This window comes from Oryx dammah, unplaced genomic scaffold (assembly GCF_014754425.2).
Source record: "Oryx dammah isolate SB20612 unplaced genomic scaffold, SCBI_Odam_1.1 HiC_scaffold_25, whole genome shotgun sequence".
Taxonomy (NCBI): Eukaryota; Metazoa; Chordata; class Mammalia; order Artiodactyla; family Bovidae; genus Oryx; species Oryx dammah.
In genome coordinates this window covers 95,354,889-95,367,670 of record NW_024070209.1, presented here as the reverse complement: position 1 = coordinate 95,367,670, position 12,782 = coordinate 95,354,889, and the positions used below count along the sequence as shown (strand labels likewise).

At 42.3% G+C, this 12,782-nt stretch overlaps 1 protein-coding gene across 13 annotated transcripts in view; it reads left to right on the top strand.

The window, feature by feature from the left end:
* The first annotated feature begins 955 nt into the window (after window positions 1–955).
* The window catches only part of MAPKAP1 (MAPK associated protein 1), a 237,831-nt gene continuing 226,004 nt past the window's right edge, over window positions 956–12,782 (top strand). For 4 of the 13 annotated variants that reach the window (XM_040225126.1, XM_040225131.1, XM_040225135.1 and 1 more), the window contains exons 1-2: window positions 971–1,220; window positions 7,814–7,972. The gene's annotated coding sequence lies outside the window, so the exon portion shown is untranslated. Of the gene's footprint in view, window positions 1,221–1,281; window positions 1,357–7,813; window positions 7,998–12,782 lie in introns of those variants that run through there. The other 9 variants (XM_040225137.1, XM_040225132.1, XM_040225136.1 and 6 more) reach the window with 6 other exon arrangements.

Here is a 12,782-nt window from a genome sequence, read left to right as displayed (position 1 = left end):
AGAATCTCAGGGACCGGGGAGGCTGGTGGGCTGCCGTCTATGGGGTCACACAGAGTCGGACACGACTGAAGTGATTTAGCAGCAGCAGCACAGTACCCTTGCCTGGAAAATCCCATGGACAGAGGAGCCTAGCGGGCTGCAGTCCTTGGGATCACAGAGTCCGGCATTACTGAGCGTGCATGCATGCCCGCTAAGGTCCCCCCGAGGTGAAATTCAGACTTTTTTCTTTCTTTTGCTAAGGTGCATTTTTAAGGGAGACTTTCCAGATCATCTCTCAGATAGGAGAGGTATCATATCATTGCACTGCTTTCCCCTTAGTAGTAGCGTCCCCACTGAATCCCTGAGGATAGAAAGACGGGGAATAACTAGTTCCTGTTTGGGGCGGGTCCACACATCTCATTGAAGTCCCTGAATTCCTGGGATGATAATTACCTTCATTTTACAGAAAATAAGAATAATGACCAACATTTACTAAGTTTATTAAGTGTTGGGCACTGTGCTGAGTGTTTTTAGAGCATCACCCCACTCGAGTCTCACAACAGTACTCTAAATTTGGAACTACTCGATGGATGGGTCAGAGAAGGGAGTGTCTTGTCCTAGGACACACAGCAAGTTAGAGCGGGCATTTGAACCAGCTCTTCCTGATTCAAGAGACTAAGCTCCTCATCGCTCATTTCTGAAAGAACTGAGGGCTTTTCTCCGTGGACGTGGAGAGAGAGGAGGTTCGACGGAGAAGGCTGACGTGGATTTCTAAACAACGCAAACCTAGAAGTCTCCGTGTTTTGCCAGTATCCGAGCTAATCTCTGACCCAGGCCTTGCCTGGGGGCGGGGAAGTGGTGCGCGCGCGCACGGCGTCCCGTTCGGCCCCGCCTCCCGGGAGGGCTTCCCAGCCCGCTCTCGGCTCTGGGGCTTGCGCACTACGTCCCCAGCCAACGGCTGCTTCCCGGTCGGGGACTTCCGGTGCGCAGGGTGCGGTTCCGGGTCGTGGCGCGGCTCGGGGCAACGGGGTTGCTGCTCGGCCGGCCAGCGGCAGCGAGCGGCGGGGGTATGAGGGCGAGCCCGGAAAGCGGCTGCTGAGCCGGCCGGGAGGAGCGCCAATCCCTGAGGATTCCGAGAGTGCGGAGCTGGGGCAGGGACCGGGGGGCGCGGGGGAGCCGGGCCCTCCCCCCAGGAACGTGTCCCAGGGCCATCCCGGCCCGTAGTGTGGCAGCAGCTTCAGGTAAAGGTTGCCCCAGCCGCTAGCTCCATCGCTCACACCCCCGCCAGCCCACCGAAGGAGCCTGGCTTCCCTCCTCACTCCTCCGCGCTCGCCGCCGCCCGGCGGACAGCCTGTCTGGCCCTTGCTCCAGTATCCAGTGAGCATCCGTTTCCTGGCCCTTTCCAGAACTGAAGGCTGTTATGAATCTGACAGATGAATCTGACAGCTTGGGCGTGTGATTTGGGGGAGGAGAAGCTAGTGGACTCGGTAGTATCGGGGTTTGGGAGGGTACTGTTGACTGACAGTTTGTGGTTCTACTCGGTGTCTTAATCTTCATAACATGAAAATCAGGTTTTTAAAATCATTGCTTGTGCATTCCCTGTCTAACGCCCCTTATCTCCATTGCCCCAAAGGAATAAAACAGCCTTTTAGAACTGTCTTTTTTTTTAATAGGCAGAGTGCTGCTGGAACTTTTATTCAGCCTTTTGTTTATGGGAGTGGCATAGAGTCTTCTAGATCTGTTTAAGGCTGGAAAAGAAAATATCACTGTAGTTTAAACAGAAGCATTACTTTAACCGGAGACCCAAAAGCTGACTCAGAGATTGGCACAATTTTCATTCTGAATGAAGTGATTTTTGAAGCCTATCACAATACTTGGCACTGTGCAAAAGCATCATGTTGTTGTAAACCAAAAGCAGGAAAGTTCAAAACTTCCCCAGGTGTGAACAGTCAAATGGAGACAGGTGTTTACACACATCAGTTAAAGTAAAGTCAACATTCTTACTCTGTTTTGACAAGCAAAAGGGGTGGATTCCTAATGTAGAGCAGCAGGGAAAGGAGGCACCATGTTCTATTCTTCATATTCTGTGAGTTCACACAAGATGATCAGTAAATGCTGAAAGGGTTGTTGATGAAGGATCGATACTTGTTTTCATCTTGTTCAGTTTACACACTTGTAGGATTGTTGGGGCCTGTGAGACTTGCTGGTGGCTCCTTTCCCATTCAGATTTATGCTCATACTTACTTTCATCTACCGTGATGCTGGAGGGTACTCAGATTCCTGATCTGGTTTCTGATCTGGCTCCTGGCTAACTTCCCAGCCAAGCTTCAAAAGGCCTCTTACCCTGATTCTTTAGATAAGTAGGACCTGGAATGGACTTTGTCCTTTCCTTTGTTGTTAGCACTTTCTTTCTGCCTAATTTCTCCTTTCCTGTTTTCCTCTATTGGTGTTACCCAGAGCCCACCTGAAATTGGCCTTGCCTCAACCAGTTCAGGACAACCTCAGCTAGAAATGGTTTCTTTTCTAGAGTCCTTTAAATGCTCATTATTCTATGGGCTTGGCCACAAAGTTTGTTTGGGTTTTCGTACCATCTGCCAGAAAAAGCTGAACGAACTTTTTGGCCAACCCAGTTGATGCCCTTAGCAAACATTTATTGAGTATGGATATATTTGAGGTCATCTGATGTGAACAGCTGACTCATTGCAAAAGTCCCTGATGCTGGGAAAGATTGAGGGCAGGAGAAGAGGATGTCAGAGGATGAGATGGCTTGGATGGCATCACTGATGCAGTGGACATGAACTTGGGCAAACTAAGGGTGATCGTCAGGGACAGAGAGGCCTGGCATGCTGCAGTTCATAGGGTCGCAAAGAGTCAGACACGACTGGGCGACTGAAAAACAACATATACCAGATACCATGCTAGACCGTATAGGGATAAACAAGACTCAGTTCTTGCCTGCTCAATTTAGTGAAAAAAGATAGGAAATAATTCTGACAGAGTGGTATGTACACTGGGTTGGAGTTCTTTCAGTGATTCAGTGGTGGTACAGGAGGGAAAGAGGTCATCCACTTTTGAGGCATGTACAATGACCTGGTAAGGCTTCACAATGTGGGTAAACTGAGCTTTATTACTTATTATATTGGAGAAATTATGTTAGGTTTCTCGTTTAATTATTTTAACTTCAATTCACTGATTAGGAGGGCTCAGGATAAATTACACACCTGGTATGAGACGGAACCAGGATCCAAACCCACTTGTGTCTTATGCCTGTATCTGTGCCTTTTATGTTTTTTCTTTTCTCACACCATAGCTCTCTGTATGCAAATACATATTGAAGCAACTATTCAGAGAAGAAAATATGTGTCAAAATGAATGGTGCAGATAGTTCTTTAAATATAGAAAAGACCGTAACCTTCCAAGGCAACATGGTAGTATGTGGGTCAGCTCAGCTTTTGATATGAGTGGACCAGACATTCTGTAGAGAATAGCCATGGACTCTGACTTCAACTCTTGGTCCCTCCTCTTAATAGCTATGTGACCTTTGGCAAGTTTCTTAATTCTTAGCATTATTTCTTTCAAGTATAGTTTGGGATAGAGACTGATACAGACTTCACGGAGTAATGTGAGCTGATGTGGATAAAGTGCCTAGTATGTGGCAAGGTTCCCTAAGATGGTAGCTGTTAAGATGTAAAGGTGCAGTGCCTGAGGCATGGTTTTAGAGTAGTGAGTAGACCAGCCTGAATAAAGCAAGCCTTTGCTTCTTTGAGTGGGGATGTGTGTGTGTTAGTCCCTCAGTTGTGTATGACTCTCTGTGACCCCATGGACTGTAGTCTACCAGGCTTCTCTGACCATGGAATTCTCCAGGCAAGAATACTGGAGTGGGTTGCCATTCCCTTCTCCAGGGCATCTTCCCGACCCAGGGATCGAACCTGGGTCTCCTGCATTAGCAGTTGGATTCTTTACTGACTGAGCCACTAGGGAATACTGGGCGGTAAAGTTGGAGGGCCAGTACAGGGTCAGAGTCATAGCTTGTATGTCAAGCAAGAGAGGTCAGTTCCAGTTTCTGCTCATAACCTTTCTTGTTAATAAATACCTTGAACATCTATGATTCATTCAGCAGTGCCAGGGAAAATGTTAGACCCAGAGATGCAAAAAGTAATATAACCAGGTCCCCACCCTGAGGGTGTTTCCTTTCCCATGAGGGAGATGTGTGTGTGTGTGTGCAGGTGAGTTGTAGTAAAGCATTGTAGATACTAAGATAGCAGTCCCCACTGTGTGTGTGTGTGTGTGTGTGTGCACAGGTGAATTGTAGTAAAGCATTGTAGATACTAAGATAGCAGTCCCCACAAGGTACTGTGGAGCACAGAGGAGGAAACACTGGCACTGGTAGCTCGGGAGCACTTACTGTGTACCAGCATTATGTTAAATGCATTAACTCATTTATTCCTCTACAGGATGGTATTATAAGTATTTTGATGTTACAGATGAGGAAACTAGAGCACAGAGAGGTTAAATGAATTCCTTCAGTTTATGGAGTTGATGGAGCTGAGAGTAGAGGGGATTATCTGCTAGACTTTGGTAACTCTCCTTTTTAGAACTATGCCACATTCTTTCTTCTTTGTGACGTGGATGGCTTCAAAGAAGAGTCAGCCCTTGAGCCCTAGCTTCAGTGTGCTCGTCACTGCGCTGGGCAGTAGGAATAATGGGGAACGAACATGATTTCTACAACTCAAGGAGCTCATTACCTTATCTGTCATGTTTGGTATACATATTTAAGTGGGGTGTCTGTTTTGCTTGTTGACTCATAACTGAAGACTTTAGAAACTGTTGCAGTTCAGTGGATTGTACGTGCTTCATCTGAGAGAATTTGCTGTAAATCTGTTATTCTGATTGTTGTTCAGTCACTCAGTCGTGTCCGACTCTTTGCGACCCCATGAATGGCAGCACACCAGGCTTTCCTCTCCTTTACTATCTTCTGGAGTTTGCTCAAACTCATGTCCATTGAGTTAATGATGCCATCCAACCGTCTCATCCTCTGTCACCCCCTTCTCCTCCTGTGCTCAGTCTTTCCCAGCATCAGGGTCTTTTCCAATGAGTCAGCTCTTTGCATCAGGTGGCCAAAGTATTGGAACTTCCGTATCAGTCCTTCCAATAAATATCCAGAGTTGATTTCCTTTAGGATTGACTGGTTTGATCTCCTTGCAGTTCAAGGGACTCACAAGAGTCTTCTCCAGCACCACAGTTCAAAAGCATCGATTCTTTGGCACTCAGCCTTCTTTATGGTCCCCTCTCACATCTACACTTGATTACCGGAAAAATCATAGCTTTGACTATATGAACCCTTGTCGGCAAAATGACGTCTCTACTTTTTAATATGCTATCTAGGTTTGTCATAGCTTTCCTTCTAAGGAGCAAGCACCTTTTAATTTCATGGTTGCTGTCATTATTTGCAGTCATTTTAGAGCCCAAGAAAATAAAAGTCTGTCACTGTTCCCATTTTTTCCCCATCTATTTGCCATGAAGTGATGGGACCAGATCCCATGATCTTAGTTTTTTGAATGTTGAGTTTTAACTTGACCTTATGTTTTCTGTGAGTTTGAAGTTTTTCAGAAGTTTTGACCCCAAAGATAGCACATTTCAGCTTGTGTTAAATTTAAAATAACTGAATGCTTATAGTCATTGTTAGATGTTTTTGTGCACCTTATTTTCTTCAATCTTCATGATTCTGTGGATTTGTTAATTTAGTTCTTTTTTTTTTTTTCTAAATTTTTATTTATTATGTGTTTCTGGCTGAGCTGGGTGTTTGTTGCTGCATGGACTTTCTTCTAGTTGCCATGAAGGAGTCTACTCTCTACTTGTGATGCTCAGACTTCTCACTGTGGTGGCTTCTCTCGCTGCAGAACACGGGCTCCAGAGCACGTGGGCTCAGTAGTTGCGGCACACGGCCCTGCGGTATGTGAGATCTCCCTGAGATTCCAGGGGTCAAATGTGTGTTTGCTGCATTGGCAGGCAGATGCTCAACTACTGGTCCCCCAGGGAAGTCCTAGTTCTCTTTTGAACGCTGCCTCAGGAGTCTCCAAATCAGATGCTCACGATGTGACATAAAGAGGAGGACAGACATTGTGACCTGGGGGGCACATGACCAGTCAGTCTAGAAGCAGCAGTCACTACTCAGCTTCAGTTGCTTGTCACTGTGTGACGAAGTGAGCCCAGTGTCCCTAGATCTTCCAGTTGTTTTCAAGAGGGATGCTGGAAGTCTGGATTTTAATGTATTTAGTTAAAAAAAATCACCATTAAAAAAATACCATGTAGATCAAAACACATTTGTGGGCTGTGTACAGTCGTAGGCTGCCTGATTGTGAATCCTGACCTACCTGCTCACTGACATTTTGGTATCTACTGTTCAAAGCAGGAGGTCCAACACAATTGTGATCATTGATCAGAAATCTGCTGGTAAATTGCTGGAGTGAGGAGGTGTTGTGTTGGAGTCATACTGATATCTGGGAAAGTGGCAGGGTGAATGATTAATTGTATAATCAAGCTGAATCAGGGATGGGGTTTGGCGGAGATGAAGATCTTGTAGTACTTCTGTGCCCTTAGCACTTTAAATGCTACCAGGTCTCCCGTCTCTTTTGGTCCTCTCTGTAGTACATGAAGTGAACAAGGCAGGGTGGTTATCATAACCTCTGGAGATGAAGAAGTTGGTGCCCAGTGATTTACAGTTTAGTAGGAAGTGCACTTGACTGAGAGGGACTTAAATTCTGAACGCTGGTATACCAGTTACAGCCTTTTGATTTTGGTCAAGTCAAAAATCCTTGTATCTTTTTTCTCATCTGGATAATAATGAGGGAGCTCAGTTGAAGTCTTGGTGAGGTCTTTTCAGGATGCTAAGCTTTCTGATTCTAATTGACATGCTTAAAGCTGCACAACTGATTACTGGCAGACCCCAGTGGAGAACAGTCCAAATCTAAAATGCTGCTTCTCTCTTGATGGCAGGTAGGGAGCCACTGTTGAGCTTTTCCCTCTGTTCTTTGTTCATTTCTTCTGGGAAAGGACCTCGACAGGCCAGGTGCTCCCCACATGTATAGAGGACTTTGTGGACTCTATATACACAAAATTGGAAGGAGGCAGAGAGACACCCAGCCCAGTGAGAGAAATATGGTCAGGGAGCTCCCAGCTCAAGATTTTAATTTATTTTTATTTTAATACCCAGCTTCCAGAAAGTGAAAATTGAAGAAATATTTGTCTTCTAGATACTTGTTTTCATTCATATTCTATCATATAAGGAAATAACATAGAATATAAAAATGAAAAAAAATTCTGAGCAGTCATTCAAAATTTATTAACTCTAGTTGGCAGCAGCCTAGGTATATTGAAGAAATAGATTTAATATAGGAAGCACAAAATTTGGACCCAAAGAAGAAAACAGTTTTAAGTAATTGAAAGTGAGAAAAATGGGAGCAGCCACTTCAACAACAAAACTTAAATTCTGGAAATAGCAGGAAGGTATTAGAATAACTAGTGGAATTAAATTACAGTAATCGCTTCTGAAAGAAATTGGATATGATGTCACACTTACCTCTAAATATATGCAGTGTTAGAGTCATATCCTATACTTGAGTATACTTTTATGAACATGCTTTTATTATTGATGCTGTCAGAATGGACCAAATGTGTAAAACTTAAAGAAAATGTCACATTTTTAGTTCCCTGTGGACTCATTTTAAGGTACTGTATTATAAATAAGTACTATTTCAGCAGAGAAATTGGTAGAAAATGGTTTGAAGGAATGGTTTTCTTTTTAAAACAAATAACTTTTTAATCTGTGCTTTAGTTGCTGACATACTGGAGGCTAACAAAGAGGAACTGAGATGCAGCCTTGAAACTTGAAGCAGAGTGAGCTGGGGCTTTGGAGTCACACTCACCTGGATATGAATATTGGTTCTTTCGGTTATTAGCTCTGTGACCCAGACAGTACTGCCAATCTCATACGGTATGTGGGAGGTTGCATATGAGGAGTAAGTACCTCTACCATGATACTTTGGAGGGATGTAGGTACCAGCATAGGAGAAGGCAGTGGCAACCCACTCCAGTACTCTTGCCTGGAAAATCCCATGGACAGAGGAGCCAGGTAGGCTGCAGTCCATGGGGTCGTGAAGAGTCAGACACGACTGAGCGACTTCCCTTTCACTTTTCACTTTCACGCATTGGAGAAGGAAAAGGCACCCCACTCCAGTGATCTTGCCTAGAGAATCCCAGGGATGGTGGAGCCTGGTGGGCTGCCGTCTACAGGGTTGCACAGAGTCAGACACAACTGAAGCGACTTAGCAGCATCAGCAGCAGGTACTAGCATTCAAGCGCACAAGCCATTCAGGTTAGTACAATGTAACAAGAAATGATCTTATGGAGTGATTGTAAAGGAATGAGACTTATTTTCTTGTCTGGATCATGAAATTAGTCTTGTTAATTTCTAGTTGTGCTTTGTGAATTAGCATGCCTATGAACCAAGCACTGTTGAGAAAAGGGTCTCAGTATGCTATTTTTAGGCTATTAAATGAATTGATCTGTTAAATCACAATAAACACCTCCAGTTGTTTATATTACCTTTTAGTGTGCCCATGACTGCCTTTTGAAGTTGTTAGAGCTAGGAGTATATTATGTATTCCCTGCCCCCATTTTACAAATGCTGAAACTGAAGCTAGAGAAGTAAAGTGATTCAAGGTAGAGAGCTACTGATAATGACAAAGCTGTGCTTTGAACCTTTGTTTTTTTTTTAACTGTAAATACCACAGTGCTTTTTTTGCTCTTCCATGCTGCTCTAGATTTGAATATTGGAACTTGCCCTTATTTTGGGAGGAACATCAACTCATTTTAAACTTAATGCCTGTAGAAAATTGTTGTTGATGATATTGTGGGAGTGTTTGGTTACAAATATACTCTTAAGATTTGAAGTTTAAAGATTTAACAGAACTCTAATAATACTCATTGCTGGCAGAGGTTGGTAGTGAGATGATCACTCATATTACCAGTGGGATAAAAATTGGTAAAAGTTTTCTGGCAAATGCTTTGGCAGTATTATCACAAGCCTTTAAAGTCATATATGCCTTCTGAGTTTGTAATCCCGTTACTAAGAATCTTTGTTAAAGAGATAATCAGACATGTAGAAAAGTATTCAAGTTCAAAAATGTTCACTGTGGAAGTATTTATAATAGCAAAAATTAGAAACAACTGTAGTATTCAAAAAAGAAGTAAGAGAAATTTTGGAAAAAGCATGATTGAAAATACTATATAAGCATTATTAGATGTTTTAGAAGAATTTGTGACATATTAATGTGCTCATATAATATGAAGTGAAAAAAGGATATAAAACTATGTAAAGTATGATCTCAATATCAAATATATAAAGAGAAAAAACAGGTGGTGAGATTATAGGCCTTTATGCTTTTTCAGTTTTCCAAAATACTCTCTGACAAGCATAAATTATCTTTCAATAAAGACTCCTTTGTAACTGAGAAGTACAGGTGCTCCTGCCCGGCATTTTGAAAGTTTTTCCTAATGCAGGTGATCTGAAGTTATGCATGGATTGTGTTTTCAAGAAGTTAGTTTTAACCTCAGTTGTTTAATGATTAAAATATGGTTTCACCTTTTTTTTTTTTTTTTTTTTGTCTGTACTGCACTGCTTCATGCAAGATCTTAGTTCCCTGACTGGAATGGAATCCTTGCCCCTTGCAGTGGAAGCACAGAATCTTAACCACTGGACTGCCAGGGAAGTCCCTGGTTTCTGTATTTTGTCATAAAGGATATTGAAGTTCCCAGGCTAGCCTCCTCTTCTCCCCTAAACTATCCTGAAAGAAGAGTCATATTTGTGTTGGTAGTGCCCGTGACCCAGGTTTCCCCTCACCTCTTCAGTGGCCAGTGGGACAGCGAGTAGCTGTGTGGCAGCTCTGTCTTTCCTAGAGGGTACATGCCTGTCTCCATAAGGCTGGTTGTTGGCATATAGAACTTTTTTTGTGAGTTGAATATTTTTATCTTGGGAAGTGCGTTTTTGGTATGGAAAATTGTAAGTATGAATTTCTATTTCACGTTTAAAAATTTTGTAAGAAAAAATTAAAGATCAAAGTTTGTTTGAATTTTAATTTTTCTGATAACAGTATTCAAGATGTATGTATATTAAAATGTCATGAAGAATTGTGCCTTTTACTCTTTTCTGATTATATACTTCATAATTGAAATTGTGATAATTTCAGCATGTACAGTTAAGCATGATGTCTAGTTGTTTTTTTTTTTAACATGCATGGTAATTCTTCTAAATATACAAAAGCATGCAGAAAATTTAACAAAGTATTTTAGCATATTTAAATTGGGAAAATACCAGGCAAGATGTTTCTTTTTGTAAACTGCTTCTGTCCAAAGCATTCTGTATATTATCAGAATGAAAAATGACAGCACTTTGTCATCTGTTCAAATTGATATTGCACTCTTTGCAATGACAGCTGAAAAGGCCCACAGGTGCCATATAAAGAGGTGACCATGTTGTCATATTTCATTTCGGCATCCCTCTGCAAAGCCATAATTACCTAATTAGGTTGTTAATTAGGAGATTAGCATTTCGCTATATTGATAGAATGCTCTTTACCGGCGTGGGGCTAGATACAGATTTGTCTACCCTAATTTATAATCTCTGCCTTTTTTGTACTTATTTATTTGCTTAAGATTCTGATGTGGGGCAATTCGGTTTACCTGAGAAACAGTTTGTTTACAAGCTAATGAAGCTTTGATTGCTGGATTAAAGTTGCTGAGTTAAAATATGAACAGAATTAAAAAGGTGGTCACATCCCCAAAATGATAATAAAAATTCCGAGTTAGTATAACTTGTGTTCTTGTTAGCATCAGGGACAAACACATGAGAAGAACTGAAATTGTTGGTAAGAAGTCCAAAATATAGAAAGTGTGAAATGTGATAGAGATTTATATATCCTAAACTAGGCAAAGGAAAGTAGTTATCTTTAATGACAAATCTCTGTCATTTATACTTGAGATATAAAACATGGTAAGTATTTTTAGTGTATTTCAGAAGCTGAAGCTTAGTTGATGTAGTAGTGTTAGTCGCTCAGTCGTGTTCGACTCTTTGCGACCCTGGGGACTGTAGCCAGCTAGGCTCCTCTGTCCATGGAATTCTCCAGGCAGGAATAATGGAGAGGGTGGCCGTTTCCTTCTCCCAGTTGATGACTTCAGAACAAACATAGTCAGTCTTCAGACTGCCTTAGGTAGTCACGAGGCAGGTTTATTTCGTTTGCACCTTCTGATCATTAGTTTGTGCTTGGAACATTCTCTTCCCATAGTCTGCAGTCCTGAGTGCTTATGGAGTTCGAAGTATTTTACAGTAACCTTCACTTGGTCAGCTATTTGGAGTAAGCTGTGTTTCTGTTAAGTGTGTGGACATTCTTTTTGCGCAGAGGGTAGAAGAGGGCTGGTTTAAAAAATATCCACTTGTTTTTACTCCAGTGCATGATTTGACTGTAATGTTTGTAATTTGCATTACATATACCTTTATCACTCTTTCTAGCCCTAAAACAAAACTTAGGAGCACCATGCCCACTGAGGAGGTGGTAGTTTCCCTCCTTTTGATTGTGTTTGGTATTAGCTGTTTAAGTTGTAGAAAATGCGTGTGTGCTTAAGCCCTTTTCCCCCATAGTGATTATGAAAAATTGCATTTGATTGTATCTCTAATTTTCTTCAAAATTAAAAAAATTGAAAGATATTTTTATATGAAGAAAATATATATGAAATGTTTCATTTAGTTAGTTAAGCTTTTTGCTTAATTGCAGTCATTCATTTATTCAGTCAGCATTTGCCGAATATGTGTTAGGCACTTGTCATAAGTCTGGGAATCGAGCAATGAGGACTGCAGACACAGACCCAGCGCTCGGTGGGAATTGTAGTCCAGTAATGGAAGCCCAGCATAGTTTGAGAAGTACAACTTGTGTTAGAGTAATGAAGGGAAGGTGAGTAGGGAGTTGTACGACTCTGGACTTAATAAGATCAAACCTTCCTGGGACAGGCAGGTGCTGTCGAAATTGAGATCGGAAGGGTGAAGGAGAAGGTGATATTTAGGCAGGTGAAAGGAGAGTAAACCTGTTCAAAAGCTGGAAGCATGCTGACAGTTGAGTATGGCTAGAGTAGAGAGAACAGAGGCGATAAATGGAAGATGGGGCAGCAGAGGCAGCAAGTTCAATTATGTTAAAGAGCTTGGGAAGTTATTGGGCTTCCCTGGTGGCTCAGTGGTGAAGAACTCACCTGCCAATGCAGGAGATGAGGGTTCCATCCCTGGGTCAGGAAGATCCCCTGGAGGAGGAAGTGGCACCCACTCCAGTAATCTTGCTTGAGAAATCCCATGGACAGAAGGAGCCTGGCGGGCTACAGTCCACGGGGTTGCAAAGAGTCCGACATGACTGAAGTGACTTAGCATGCAAGTGTCAAATAGAGAAGAGGTCTGTGAGCCTTATTATCCAATATGACCCCACAATATACAGTAGTAGCCATTAGTTATCTTTTTTGGTGGACTGGAGAGAATACTAGTATCTGAATGTTACAGTTGGGCCTTGCATTGTGACAGTAGTTCTGTGAGATATGAGATAATGTCTCACTGAGGTCCAGAGGTATTGTGACTTGCCCAGTTTTCTCAGCTGCTGTATGGTAGAATTGGGAGCACACACAACCTTTCCAAGCCTTTGTGTCATCTGTCATGCGATGTTGTCATCCTTGTTGTGTCCCCTTCCCTTTGTTCATTTCAAAATGAAGAG